Below are 13019 nucleotides of genomic sequence, written 5' to 3' on the forward strand. Positions count from 1 at the left end.
CAGGAAGCATTGAACACACCTAGCAATATATAAACTTAGTAAGTTAAGAGATGTGAGTTAGTTCAAAGATCCAGATAGTAAAATTAACTACAGCTCGTGAGGAGGTTGTGTAGAGTACAAAGTAAAAAATGAGTTGGAGTTTCTGAAATCTTAGGAATATAAATACTGTAAACTGTTGATAGAGTAATTAAACCAATAGTTAAACATGGCGCTCAGGGGAAAAGATCAGGGGATAAAACGGAAGTTCTTGGAATGGAATGCTGAGATCCAAAAATGGACATTGAATGTTGTTTTTTTTTGTAAAGGGAATAATTACATGAAACATGAAAACTTATTTATTATAAAGGAGAGACAAGAACGAGGATAAAAATTGTTTAAAGCAGCTATATTAAATGTTTCTGACTGAGATGTATGGTAATGCCTTTTGTATCCCAATCCATATATAAAAACTGAAACAAAAGTTTGCCTGAAACAGTACTAAGAGTAGTGCCCTCTGGTATTTTTCTATTCCTATCAATCTTTATAAATCTAACGTATTCCAAACTATTTTATTAAAAAAAAACAGTGTTATTCACTGAATTGATCTTAGGACTTAGAGTTTGAAAAACACCAACCTGGAGGACTTGTTAAAAGTGGAGCCCCCCAGGGATGCCTGGCTGGCTCAGTTGGTGCAGCGTGTGACTCTTGATCTCAGGGTGGTAGGTTTGAGCCCCACGTTGGGTGTAGAGATTACTTAAAAATAAAATTTAAAAAAGTGAAGGTCTCCAGGTCCCACAGCCAGATAAGCTGATTCAGTGGGACTGAGGTGGGGCCCAGGAATGTTTTACCTGGTGCTTCATTGGTTCTGAAGCAGGCACAAGGTACTGTGACACACTTTGAGAAACTCTGCTGTAGGGGACAGATAGTGAAAGAGTGAATAGGAGTCCTGCACTGGATGTGGGGTTCACGTTCTTTGACAAGGTCTCTTCCAGCTTCAGCATTCTGAGGCTGTATTTCAGTCAGCATGTTGGCAATTACCTCAGTATGACAAGAGCCCTTCTCACCCTCTGTTGAGAGTAGCAGGTGTAGTACAAGGAACAGAGGCTTAGAGGCCAAAGAACCCAGATTCCAGTACCATTGCCCCTCTTGCTTACTGACTACGGGACTTTAAGCATGTCACTTCAAAATAAACTTCCTTCGTTATGTGCAAAAAGGTGTATTAATATTTACTGTGCAACAGAATGAGAATTACACAAGACGGTGCTGTCTGTAATGACCCTTAACCATATCTATGTTCTTATAGTTCTGTCTCATCTCATTCCAAGTCCCAGTAAGTTTGAAATTTTTTGAAGCTGTGCCTTTTAATTTTTTTTTAAACATCTTTTTTTTTTTTTTTAATACTCTACCCCCATCCCCATCGTGGGACTCAAACTCATGATCCCAAGATCAAGAATTGCATGTTCTGCTAGCCCTGTGCCTTTTAATTTTTGTTTCCTCTACAGTGCAGTTGGCCCTTGAACAACACAGGGGTTGGGGTGCCAACCCCACCCATGCAGACAAAATTCTTCGTAGAACTTCTGAATCCCCAAGAACTCAACTACTAATAACCTACTGTTGACTGCAAGTCTTACTGATAATGTAAACAGCCACATATTTTGTGTGTTATATGTATTGTAAACTGTGTTACAATAGAGTAAGGTAGAGAAAAGAAAATGTTATTGGAAAAATCATAAGAAAGAAAATACATTTTAGTGTAGTACTGTAAATATCCATGTGTAAGGGGACTGGCACAGTTCCATGTGTTTGTGGGCCGACTATAATTCTGAACCCTGGTATCATGAAACATAGGTGCACTTTCAACCGAATGTGAGGTGTTAGGTAAGCACTTTATTGGTGACAAAGGAAATACGTAGAATAAGCAGGGTAAGAGATGGAAGGATAAAAGTGATAAATAACTGAGGCATGTCATAGTTAAGTATGGTGCCCCTTCAGATTTGGGGAATGATTTCTGTATTTCTTTAAACAGACAGTATAAGACAGGAGAATAGCTGTTTTCATATTTCAGAGTGGTTAGTTGTTGGCACTGGGCATTCTCTCCGGTGGCTTTTGTCCATCTTGGAATGTCTTAGAGCATCTGTTCTCAGACTTTGTTCTGCTAAGACACACACGGAACTGATGTTTACACAGAGGGCGTTATAATTTCCCTGATTATAGACATAGATGAATTATGTGGTGAGTTTATAGGTAGTTCACAGTGTGATAAAGCCACTTCTTTCCCTATCAAGAAAATATATCAGAGTATGAGTGAGAATGATGCTATCATAATGAAAATTTTGAATACACCCATGTGTAAACATGTAAAATTCTTCATAAACTGTGGTGCTTTGTTGGTAACTAATTACTTGGGAATACCTCATGACCAATTAAAATTTACCCTTGTGTCAAGGCATGAAGATTGAGAAGCGTTACATCCGCAGTTCGTAACAAATTACATGGCACAGAATAGCCACTTAAATAAAAAAGAGGGACAAGCTAAGGAGGAGATGAATGGGAAATACAGCAAATCCCTGAAATCTCAAACAATGTGAAAACCAAAAGCTAGGGAAAGTGCAACATGTGTTCAAATGCAAAGGAGGTACAAAAGACTATAAGTATAAGGGTTCTCAGACATTCCTGTTTTACTCAAATACTCCTTGCTTCTAACACAGACATTTATTTTTAAGTAGTCTCAACATTTATTTAGTTCATTTGAATAAACTAAAGTCAGGTAACTTGTGTTTCCTCTTTTTTCTTTTTTTGAAAGATTTTGTTTATTTATTAGAGGGAGCCCGCACACGCAATCGAGCGGGCAGGAGCTGGGATGGGGGGGCGTTGGGAGGGGCAGAGGGGGAGGGAGAACCAGACTTCCTGCTGAGCAGGGAGCCAGACCTGGGACTCCACCTTGGGCTCTCCCAGGACCTTGAGTTCATGACCTGAGCCCAAGGCAAACGCTTAACCAACTGAGCCACCCAGGCACCCCATAATTTTTAAGGTTATATTTGCCAGGAACATCTTTTTTTACTTGGCCAAATTTTAATTTACCTTACTTTTTCATCTCCAGTAAATTAATAAACTCTGTATATTTTGAAAATGTCTTTATGCTTTGATGAATAGTGGTATTGGATTTACATTCCTAACCTTTTATCTTAAAAATCTCTGAAAAACTAAGTTTTGTTGCCCTTTTTTTTTCCTCCAAAAGTCTGGCATCAAAGTTCATTTGATGGCAGAACCTGACCCAAACTGTCATGAGCTTGTTTAGTTTTAAAGCCCACTTAGAATATTCACATATTTTGCTGTAGAGATAGTAATATATGAGGCTATGAGGTGCTATCCTAGATCTAGTTAGGAATGTTACGTAATATATGCTGTATGCTCCCTCTGACCTCTAAGACTCACAAAAATCTGAAGCATACCTGGACCTAAGGGTTTCAGATAAGGGACTGTGATCCTGTTGTATTAACTTTCTTAGTCCACACAGTGAAATTGTCTGGTATTTCTACCCATTTAACTCGGTGAGTATCGTTTTGCTGATTTTGATCACTTGATCATCTGAATATGTTGAGTTCCTTTCAAGCTGGTGAATCACATAAGATATCCTAACAAGGTATCTTACTGTTATGTATTAATTCAAGCTGTCTTTTGAAACCCCGTGGCTTCAGTTATGAGGGTGGGATGCATCAGGGGTTAATAAAGTCAGGTAAGCAAAATGGTAGCTAACATTTGTATCTCCTAAGTTGAGCAGTGAAAGGTTCCTAGGTAAGGAAAGAGTAACACAACACACACACACTCCACCCCATCCTGCCCGAGTTACTTGAACCTCCTATACCATTTTGACGTTGTTGATTCCTTTTTAGTTTTTGATGTAGTTGTTACTTTTTAAAATTTTTTTAAAGATTTTATTTATTTATTTGAGAGTGGGAGTGAGCAAGAGCAACAGAGAGAGAGAGAGCATACGCCCACACAAAAGTGTGGGTGAGGGGTAGAGGGAGAGGGAGGAGCAAACTCCCCATGGAGCGGGAAGCCTTTACAGGACCCTGAGACCATGACCTGAGCCAAAGGCAGATGCTTAACTAACCGAGCCACCCAGGCTCCCCTGTGGTTCATTTATCAAACAGACATACATATTGAAATCTGTACTTGAAACTTCTACCCTGTTTCTTATATAATAGTGAACAGAATTTAGGCTACTTTCATTATGGTTTATTGTTAGGACTGAGTTTCGGGAAGGTTATGTTTCCTTTATTATATTGCCACTTGCATATTTCTGTCAGAAAAGTAAAAATAGAAAGTGTTTTCTGCAAATTTCATTTACTCTAAGGTGAAAATGTTTTGGTTGTATTGCTTTAGAGAGGTTCTAGATACCTTTATTGTCAGTGATTATGAAATGATTTTTTGTAAGTCATCTGTATGCCCATCATGGGGCTTGAACTCACAACCTCAAGATCAAGAGTCACATGACCTACCAACTGAGCCAGCCAGGAGCCATACTTTTAATTTCCTATAAAACCACTGTAGAAAAACATAAAGTATGAGGTGAAGAAGAGTACATATGACACAGTAGGAGTAAACTTAATAGCTGTATCTGATCTATTGTTATGGTAAGACTTAAATGTGTCTTCGTATAGACGGAAATGGTTAATGGCTAAAGAAAGTTTTTCTTCTTTAGTTACTTACTGATACAACTATATAGTTTGGTGTAGGAAAGCCACAGATTGAGTAATTTAGAGGGAGTCTTATTAACAATGCTGATTCTTTTAATCTTAAAAAGTGCTGAGTTGTTTTTCAGCTTTTGGTGTACCTCTCAAAACTCAGCCAAGTGTAGAATTTTCATTGACTGCAAAGGGAATGTGGGAGAGCATGGAACGAAATGAGAAATTAATTCTCTACATCCAGCTGTCAAATTCTGATTGTCTTTTGAGTTACTGAAGTTACATATCTTTTCTTTCTGGTCCCCTTTTCTTCTCTTTCCTACTCTTTATTTCTTTTCTCCCCTCCCTTCTCTTCCTTTTTCCCCTCCAAGTACTAACCAGGCCCCAACCCTGCTTAGCTTTCAAGATAGTGGACTCTTCTCTCCTTTTGCTATCCTCCCTGAGGTCTATTTGTCTATTTTTCTCTCAGCCTTTTATTGTATTGGCTTATTTGTGATCGGTGATACAGCCTATAAATATTTGAGAATAAGTATGGAATTGAATTTTTTCTTTTTTGCCATTATTTGATTTTAAAGATTACTTTTACAGTTTTGAGTCATTTTAGTAATTATCACTGGCTATATAATACAGTTGCTAACATACAAGTTTGAGACTTACACGGTTCCCTACATGTAAGTGTCAGTTAGGGAGGGATTATGAGGAACCTTTAACAAGGCTATGTGAAGCAAAGTAAACTCCTTCTCCAGTTATTTTTGTGTTTTAGGGTGATAGGATGACTACACGGGTTCATTTATATTTAAGGGAAAGTTGAAAGCAGATTTTAAAATAGTTTCCCACATACTGTTTTACTTTGTTGGGGAGGGGAGAAGATAATTGGTACTGAGGGCATCCATAGGAAGCTTAAGTTTGACTTTTACTACTTTATTTTTCACAACAACTTTCTGATGAGAGGTAACTCTATTTTAGTGACGAAGAAACTAAGTGTCAAATTAAGTAACTTGTCTGAGGTCTCACAGGTAGCAAGAGGTTCTCTCAGGCTCAGGAGGCCTGTCTGCAGTGCTCCTGTCTCCTGGGCTTTTTCTGTATTTCCTTGCCTTTAGGGCCACATTCCAAGAGGTTAGAACTGGAAAGTGTGGGGCAGCTTTCAGCCAAGAATTCCTCCCAATTTTTCTTTCTCCCCAAAGAGGAATCTTCATTTTGAAGTGATAGGGTTGGAACGCTACTCTCTGTCATTTAAGGGGGGTAGACGAGAAACTCTGTGAACTGGGGGACCTGTTGTCAGTTCTCATCAGCGAGGTTACAATCAAAGACTTAAACCAGCCCGAAACTTAGTTTTTAAATTGACATTTAGTGAACTTTCTTTCTAGTTGGTGTATCTGCTATAGAAATGCCTAATAACAAATTGTTTTTACTATTTATTAATTCCTCTGATATATCAATAGAAATCATTTGTTCTTTCATGAGGAGCTGAGCCTTTCTTCATTCCTACCTACCCACCCACCCTTCCTTCCTTCTTTCCTTCCTTCTTTTCTCTCTCTCTCTCTCTCTCTCTTTCTCATCTTTTAAAGATTTTATTTATTTGACCCACAGAGAGAGAAATCACAAGTAGGCAGAGAGAGAGGGGGAGGCAGGCTCTCCGCCGAGCAAAGAACCCGATGCGGGACTCGATCCCAGGACCCCGAGATCATGACCTGAGCTGAAGGCAGAGGCTTAACCCACTGAGCCACGCAGGCACCCTCTTTCTCATCTTTTAAAGATTTTATTTGGGACGTCTGGATGGCTCAGCCCTTAAGTGTCTGCTTTTGGCTCAGGTCATGATCCTGGGTCCTTGGATCAAGCCTGGCATCAGGCTCCCTGCTTGGCGGGAAGCCTGCTTCTGCCTCTGCCATTCCCCCTGCTTGTGTTCCCCCTCTGGCTGTGTCTCTCTCCATCAAGTAAATAAAAAATAAACAAAACCTTAAAAAAAATTAAAGATTTTATTTATTAGAGAGAGAGTATGTGAGAGAGAGAGAGAGCATGAGCAGGCTGAAGGGCAGAGGGAGACACAGACTCCCTGCTGAGTGGGGAGCCCAGTGAGGGGCTTCATCCCAGGACTCTGGGATCGTGTCCTGAGCCAAAGGCAGACACTTACCTGACTGAGCTACCCAGGCGGCATAAGAAGTTGAGTTTTTCAGGCTGAATATTCTCTAACGTTTTTAATCTGGTACTTTTTTTTTAAGCAAATTTATAGACCATATATAGCTATATATATATAGATACCTTACATACTTTTTTGTTTTTGAAGCATAGTTGACATATGATATATTAGTTTCAGATGTACAACATCATGATTTGACAATTCTCTGCATTACTCAGTGCTCACCACAGTAAGTGTAGTCACCATATGTCACTGTACAATGTTATTATAGTATTATTGACTATATTTCCTATGCTATACTTTTCATTTTGGTGACTTACTTATTTTATAACTGGAAGTTTTTACCTTTTAAGCTCCTTTACCTATATAGTCCGTTTTCCCTTTCCCCTCTAATCTGGCAACCACCAGGTTGTTCTCTGTATTTAAGAGTCTGGTTTTTCTTTACTTTACTTTTCTTTTTTTATGATTTTATTTATTTATTTGACAGAGAGAGAGCACAAGTAGGCAGAGAGAAAGGGAGAAGCAGGCTTCCGTTCTGCGGGGAGCCCGATGTGGGACTCAGTCACAGGACACTGAGATCATGACCTCAGCCAAAGGCAGCCACTTAACCGACTGAGCCACCCAGGTGCCTGAAGAGTCTGGTTTTTCATTTATTCATTTGTTTTGTTTTAAAAATTCCACATAAAAGTAAAATCATACGGTATTTCTCTTTCTCTGACTTATTTCACTTAGCATAATACCTTTTAGGTCCATTTATATTGTTGCAAATGGCAAGATCTTATTCTTTTTCATGGCCATTATTGAGTGGCGGTTGCAGTGGTGGGGGTTGGGGGTGAGGATGTGTGTGACATTTTCTTTATCCCTTCATCTAACAATGGACATTTGGGTTGCTTCCATGTCTTGACTGTTGTAAATAATGCCGCAATGAACTTAGGGGTGCATATATCTTTTTGAATTAGTGTTTTCATTTTCTAGGTAAATACCCAATAGTGGAATTACTGGATCATATGGTATTAATATTTTTAATTTTTTTGAGAAACCTTCATACTGTTTTCCACAGTGGCTGCACCAGTTTACACTCCCACCAACAGTGTACAAGGGTTCCTTTTTCTTCACAACCTCACCAGTACTTGCTATTTTATGTCTTTTTGATAATAGCCATCCTGACTGGTGTGACACTCGCAAACTTTTTGATATTTAATGGGTGAATATATTTTACTAAAGGAATTTACTGATACAACATGGATAGAGTTATAAAATAGTTTTCTGACAATTGCTTTGAAAATAAGTCCCATATGAGAAGAAAAATTAAGCACATTCATGGACTTCATTTCAGAGTATCTGATGATCAAAACATGAATTAGATACAGGATTAGGCAAAAGTTATTATTTTTACATATTAGATAATTTGGTTTAAGTGTTGGTGAGATTCAGGTAGCCAGACCGAGTATCCATTTAATTCAGTGTTCAAGGACTGAGTGCCTGTGGGGTGTTGATGCCGACTTAAACTTTGAGGCTAAAGAGATGAATGTGGAATAGCCCTGGTCCTTAAAGCAGATGTGGTCTGTTGGCTGGAAAAGTCCAGTAGATGTAAATATCATATAAGTATTCTGTGCTAATTGTACTAACAGCATGGCATACAGTAGTACTGGAGTAAATACCCTGAAAAACTGGCAAATTCCAGCATACGAGTAGGACATTGAAATACAGGTGGAGTTTCTTGCTGTTACAGTGTTTGTCCTAATTATCTTAGAGCTTGTGAAACTAATTTGGTCCAAGCACTAGAGTGGATTTTAAAAATCAGGCTTGTAAGCTTCATTTGGCTTTTATTTAACTATTAGTTCATCATTTTGTCTTTTGGTCTATTTTTAAAGGACCAAGACTTTTTTTTTTTTGGTTAAAGCTTTCAGTTTATATTAGAAAGTTAAGTTCCAGTCGAGTGTTCTAGACTTCCTTTTAATTTATTTTTCCTTTTTTATTTATTGCTATTAACGTCACAGGCTGTGGTGACAACACTTTTGAAGTAAAAGGAAATGGTAGAGGATTCCACATATACCAAATCATGTTAAAAGCATCTTAAATGGAGTTAAGTTTGAACTAGACATTCAAACTAGGAGTCCAAATACAGGCCAATAAAAATACTATAAACTGCTCTAGCTGAGACTTACTTTACTAGTTAGGAATATACTAATAAGACCCATAGCCCAGGTATTAAACACAAAGTGAGACTCTGAAGAGATAAAAATGTGCTTCTCTATCCATGAGAGATTACAGATTAAAAATGATGCCCAGTTTTTCTGTCAGGCAGTTTTCAGATTTTCCAGAGTGTTTTTACCCTGTGTTTACAACTGCAGTTTCTCTCATGGTAAGCCATGGCCTGGAGGGTATGCCTGAGTTTGGCTTTTTTGGGTCCCTTTTATGCTTAGCGGTCTGGGTCTGGTCTTTGGACTTGATCAAACCTTCAGGATCACTTCTTAATCATGAGTTTTGTGTTTATTACATGTCAGAATTGTGTGCATTTTTACCCTTTTTTTTTTTAAGATTTTATTTATTTATTTCTCAGAGAGAGAGAGAGAGAGAGAGAGAGAGAGAGAGCCCACACAAGTAGGCAGAGGGAGAGAGAAGCAGGCTCCCTGCTGAGTAAGGAGCCCGATGCAGGACTCGATCCCAGGACCCTGGGATCATGAACTAAGCCCAAGGCAGTGGCTTAACCGACTGAGCCACCCAGGTGTCCCCATTTTCATCCATTTTTATTTGTGGCTCTCTTTGGTCATTTCCGGGTATCAACCCAGTTTCGATTAAAACTTTGTTTCTGAAATATTCTATACAGTGTTCCAGATGCCACCCTTGGCTGCTTTCATAACAAACAAAATAAGCCAAATCATAAAGAAGAAGCTGATATGGGGAAATATTTCTTCATAGGCTCACAACATTGATAATGAGGCTAATGTTTACATTAGAGCAGCAAAGAGGAACAGAGACACACAGAATAGTAACTTGTGAGTCTTTCTATCTTTGGGCTATTTATTTGGCATCACAGAAGTACAACTATTTGGATCTTAATATTTGCCAGTCCTCGTGGTAATAATGAACTTCTTTGTAAGTTTTGTTATATGGATTTGCGTTCTCATCTCACTTGGTGCTGTATCTTAGTATAGTTGACCCTTGAACAACATGGGGGTTAGTGGCACTGATGCCTGTGCAGACAAAAATCCAAGTATAACTTTCGACTTCCCCAAAATTTAACCTACTAATAGCTTACTGTTGACTAGAAGGCTTACCAATAACATACACAATTAATACATTATGTATATGTATTGTATACCATATTCTTACAATAAAGTAAACTAGAGAAAAGAAGATTTTAAGAAAATCATAAGGAAAATATATATGGTCCTGTCCTATAAAAATCCATGTATAAGTGGACCTGTGCAAGTTTAACCCATGTTCGGGGGTCAGCTGTAGTCCAGAGAAATGTTCGGATTCATTGTCTTCCCAGGGTTTTGTTTTAATAATTTTTCACATATGGTCTTTTCATAAATCATGCAAATCAATTTAGAAGTTTATTATAGCTTGAAATGTCTTAAGGAATGGGATGACAGGTGGGGACAGAGTTACATGTGCGAGGACCTGATTTCACTACAGTGATGAGTTTACTCCATTAGAAATTGTGATCATGAATCCGTTGTTAGGAAGCAAATATCCTTTTCTTCAAATTTTTAAAATGTGACCGTAAATGTCATTCCTGACATCTATTTCGAATACAACCAGATGGCCTTAAAGTCTAATATATATAGGTCTTAAGAATTTGGATAACTGGAACTTCGTTAAAGGTGTTTTCCTTGAAAAGTTTTGGCTTAATCAGTTTTTCAAAACTATATATTTTTATTGATGAATTGTAATCTTAGAACGCTTCGTGTATATTTCTAATTGATCTTCAATTAGCAGTGGCTACTGATTTTACGTATTGAACAATTTTACTGTTCCCAGATCCCTTTGTTAAGTAATCAGTGATCTGTGATGTACACATAGAGGTGCTTAAAAAGGAGTATGGTACTAATCATTTTATGAAGAAAAGCGGTCTTTGGTAAAGGAAATAATCGTTCTCTGCCTTATCTGTATGGCAGCTCTGGGTTCCATATATTCAATTGTCATTACTTTATGGAACATGTATTGAGTACCCATAATATGTAGGAATTCTGGGGTTTGTAGAATAAAAAGATAATAGCTCTGGCCTCAGATTGTTTCTAGTATAATAATGACATATGACATATGCTAAATCTGGAATGACAATAAGGGTGTTTTACTATGCATGGTGCATAGGGATGGGGGAGTATAGGGCAATAGGAGATGATCAGGGAGGGGAAATTGAGATGGACCTGAATTTTGGTTGTGTAGCTTAATGTTTAGACATCCTTGCAAAATGCTTTTTTGAATCTATCAGAAAATGAATCTAGTGGACAACCCAGGCTAATCCTATTTGGGCCAAACAGTTCACTCCAAATGTGTCATCATACAAGCCAGTGGCCTGTGGACTTTTAAAATGTTATTCCCCGCAGTAAAAGAATTTGAGCATATATTCTTGATCTGTGGACATTTATCTTTAAATTATGTACTACTGGGCTATTCATATATTATGCATTTAAAAATATAAATAGCTTAGAAATAAAAAACAAGACAAACTGAACATAAAGAAAAATTCAAGTGTTTTCTTAACCTACTCCAGTGGGCTTTGTCTTGCTCATCTTTTGGAGTTCAGGAACCTCACTTTGGAGACTCTGGGTTAAAATTGGGCAGTGTCACTCCAAATTTAGGTTATGTTCTGTGAGATCAAGTTTTCTTGATTTTGCTGCCTTCTGTATCCTCAGTTCCTAGACAGTAGAGCCCAATAAATACTGTTAGATGAGTAAGCAGAATTAGGCTGGTTGGTAGGGATGAGGACAGTCTAGCTCATCATGAGGGATCTGGTAAAAATAGACAATTTCTGTTCATTGTTGCATCTCCTATGCCTGTAAAAGTGTTTGCCACGTAGTGGGGACTAGATAAATACTAGTTGACTGAGTACAGGTATGGACACTGAGTGGCTCAGCATGAGGGATCCGGCAAAGGCTCTAGGTCCATTAGCATGAAAAGGTAAAGTTCCAGGAGTCCCTTAAAGCAGGACAGAGTATGGAGATGGACTGAGCTATAGGAGGGCAGAATGATACAGCCCATGAGGGGGTCACAGTGTTAATAAGAACAACTCTGAGGAATGGCCTTGGTGACCTCGCATCTTAAAGCAAAAACGATGACCTTCGTAAGCATTACAATCTGGGTTTTACTTTTATTTGTACCCATGTCACCTAGGACACAATATGGCAAGTGATGAATCTTTATTGAATTACTCTGTTTTATACCTCTATGTGCCAGGTGTGGAAGGCTCTACACCAACGGGAATGGGTCAGCATCAAGATCAGAGGCCTGTAAATGAATCCTGCCCTGATTGAAGCAAAGCCAGCGGTTCTGGGATTACCTCCTACACAGATATGTTTTTAAGCCTTGGAAGTGTTGCTGCACAGAGGTGTGCTCTAGTGACCACAACTACCAGATCACATGTAGTTATTTAGTTAAAGGTCATTTTAAACATGCTGTTGACATATTATCAGTGAAGAAAATGGAGGTTTTGATTGAATTATTTGAAATATGCTATCATCATACTCCTTCTTCCCCCATCACTGAAGCTGGGATTTGTCATGGATCACCCCAATATATACTAATTAGTACTGATGTACAAATAAGTAAAACAAGGTAGTTTGCATTTTCTCTCTCTCCTTTTTTTATATGATTTTATTTATTTGAGAGAGAGTGCACAAGCAGGGGGGCGGGGCAGCAGGCAGAGGGAGAAGCAGGGAGCCTGATGCGGGGTCTTGATCCCAGGACCCTGGGATTGTGACCTGAGCTGAAGGCAGATGCTTAACTGACTGAGCCACCTAGGTGCCCTGCATTTTCTCTTTTCTTTTTGGAATATTATTATTTAGACGTTCTCTTTAATGGTGGTAGAATTCCAGTTTTGTGGTCATAAAATGAACCTGTCATGCATTTTATTTAGCATTGTCAGAGCAGGGAAAGCAAACATTTCCTCCTTGAGAAGAAGCTGTGGCATTAACTCTTTCCTTTAGAAACTGACCAGGTGAAGGCGTCCTTTGGCTCTGCCACACCAGTCAAGGCAGGTACCC

The 13019-nt window shown here is 38.6% G+C and overlaps 1 protein-coding gene across 9 annotated transcripts in view; it reads left to right on the top strand.

The window, feature by feature from the left end:
* BBX (BBX high mobility group box domain containing) overlaps nt 1-13019 on the top strand; it is a 273737-nt gene that overhangs the window by 7242 nt on the left and 253476 nt on the right. The window lies entirely within an intron of this gene.

Source organism: Lontra canadensis, unplaced genomic scaffold (assembly GCF_010015895.1).
Source record: "Lontra canadensis isolate GAN:19392208 unplaced genomic scaffold, GSC_riverotter_1.0 scaffold6, whole genome shotgun sequence".
NCBI lineage: Eukaryota > Metazoa > Chordata > Mammalia > Carnivora > Mustelidae > Lontra > Lontra canadensis.